Source organism: Pteropus alecto, unplaced genomic scaffold (genome assembly GCF_000325575.1).
Source record: "Pteropus alecto unplaced genomic scaffold, ASM32557v1 scaffold45, whole genome shotgun sequence".
Lineage (NCBI taxonomy): Eukaryota > Metazoa > Chordata > Mammalia > Chiroptera > Pteropodidae > Pteropus > Pteropus alecto.
Genome location: NW_006442491.1, coordinates 40,138,923 through 40,141,150, shown reverse-complemented (window position 1 = coordinate 40,141,150; position 2,228 = coordinate 40,138,923). Strand labels below are relative to the sequence as shown.

At 57.6% G+C, this 2,228-nt stretch overlaps 1 protein-coding gene across 6 annotated transcripts in view; it reads left to right on the top strand.

Moving 5' to 3' along the window:
• The window catches only part of LOC102888034 (death-inducer obliterator 1), a 37,020-nt gene that overhangs the window by 465 nt on the left and 34,327 nt on the right, over window positions 1-2,228 (top strand). The window lies entirely within an intron of this gene.

Genomic DNA, 2,228 nt, shown 5'->3' with positions numbered 1-2,228 from the left:
AGCCGCCGCGCCCGGGCCTGGTGGACGCGGAGGGCGGGGACACAGCCGCGCGCTCGTTCGTTTACTGCAGCCGTCTGCTCGGGAAGAAGGCGGGCTGCCGGAGCGGGGCCTCGTTTCCCCGCGGGAAGCTTAACGGGGAGCGCCTCGTCTCAGCCGTCTGCAGGCGGAGCTGGAAGTCGGGGGTCGATGGTGTCGTGGGGTCGCTCAGAAGCGCACTGAGTGACGCGGAAGCGCCGTCGGGCTCTTCGCGCAAAACCAGTCCGTGGGCAGATGAGCTTGACAGTGACGGCCCGTTATGGACATTTGCCATTAGTAGAACGAGCGTGTCTGCGGGTCCCAAGTTTTGACACAAATCTATTTACAGCGTAGGCGTATTACGCGGCCGCTATTAGTCCCTTTGCAACTACTTAACCCTATAAACGATTTTAGGCGTCAGCTTAGCGGTGCGTGAGGGGGCGCAGAGTTTTTACATTGTTTCCGAGGATACACAGGCAAAAAGTTCGAATGCCAGTGCCCTGTGGCCGTAGACTGTTCCAGTCCAAAGAGGCTCGGTCCCTGCGGGCCTTCTCCGCGGGACACAGGCTCACGGCCCCTCCCGCCAGCGGCCGGCCAGTTCCGGAGTCTGCAGATCTCGCCTCCTTAGGTCTGGGGACTGGCTGCTCTTGCTCCTTCCCGCCTGTCTCCCAGGTCGAGGCCATCCTCTCTGCCCCTTGGATTGCCCCTCCCAGGAGTCCTGTCGGCTCCTTCCTGAAACCCATGCCGCAGGCAGGGTGGCCCCTCCTAGTCCCCGGCCTCCTCTTCACGCCCTTTGGAGACCCGCCCCCCACCCCCGCCTTGCCTATACAAAGTGAGCACAGCTAAGAGCCTCGCGGCTCCTTCCCTGGCGACCTGTTTGAGGCGCTCTGGATTTCCAGGGTCTGCTGCCTCTGGGCTCACGGGACCTGGGCCCTGGCCCTTCCCCTCGCTCCCTCCTCGGAGCAGGGAGAACTTCCCTAAACAAAGCGGGACGCAGTGTGTCACCTTTGTGCTCGTGTGGTACCTTTCAGTGTGCCTTTGAGGCTTTGGGAACACTCGTGTGTCATCAGTGCCTGAGAGAGGCACGATTCACCGCAGACGGGAGCTTCACAAGAGCTCAGGCATCAGGCACATAGCGAGAGTCCCACGGACACGTCTGAGTGCGGGAGAGTAGGTGGGTGACGCTGGGACCTGACCCAGGAGCGGCTTCAGCAGACGTGGGCGGAGGGGGGCCTTCAGTGAGGAGGGCGACGGCCAGTCTTGGGGACTCGCAGTTTGTGGAGCCCCAGGAGAGAAAGTGGAGAATGCCACTCAGATGTGCACCCTGATTGATGGTGCTCATGGTGGTGCCACCAACTGAGAAGGAAGCATCATGAGCGGAAGGCGAGAGAGAGGGTGCTTCGGCGTGGCCCTGTGGACTGTGAGGTGCCTCGAGCTCAAGGGGAAAGTGAGGGCTGGAAGCGAAGAGTTCGTGGTGACACTGCCAGAGGCGATACACGTGTTCAGAGAAAAGTCCATTGGGAGGAGGGAGGACGAAGGCCGGAATCCAGAAGGACGGCAGCATGTGGCCGCTAGCCAAAGAAGTTGCCCGTTAAGGCAACGGGGAAGAAACAGCCGGAGAGGTTTGGCGAGGACCAGGGGTTCATCGGGCTGTCCCGGAATTGGGGGGCAGGGAGTTTCTAGAGGATGTGCCTGGCACTGTCAGATGCAGCAGGGAGGCCCAGTACGAACTCACCAAAGCTGTCCATCTGGCAGTTACTGCTGACAGCAGGTTCGCTTTGATTTGCCCAGGCACGGCGCTGCTCCTTGAATTGGACTCTGCCCTTCAGACGTGGCTGGCCAAGGATTTGATACACACATGTCGGTTTGGGATTTGACCTTTTTCTTTTTCTTTTTCCAGTCTAAGTAAAAATTCCTATGTAGATATCCACACACATGTATCTGTGTAACATGATGTATGTGTGCATAGCCGTATCTGTACATGCTTTAAGGATTTTTTTGCAGGACCGAGCTGTTAGGATCAGCTGTCTGATTGGAAGCAGAAGTGCTGAATGAAGAGTCTTTTTTCCAATCGATGTTTGTGGTTTCCTGTTAAAACACACTTGCAAAATTTTGGGTTTTGCTCTTGACTTTAAAATCCTCTTGGCATTGACTCTGACATGCTTGCTTTCTGCTGGAGCCAGAGGAACATCTGTGTATGACAGACGATTTCT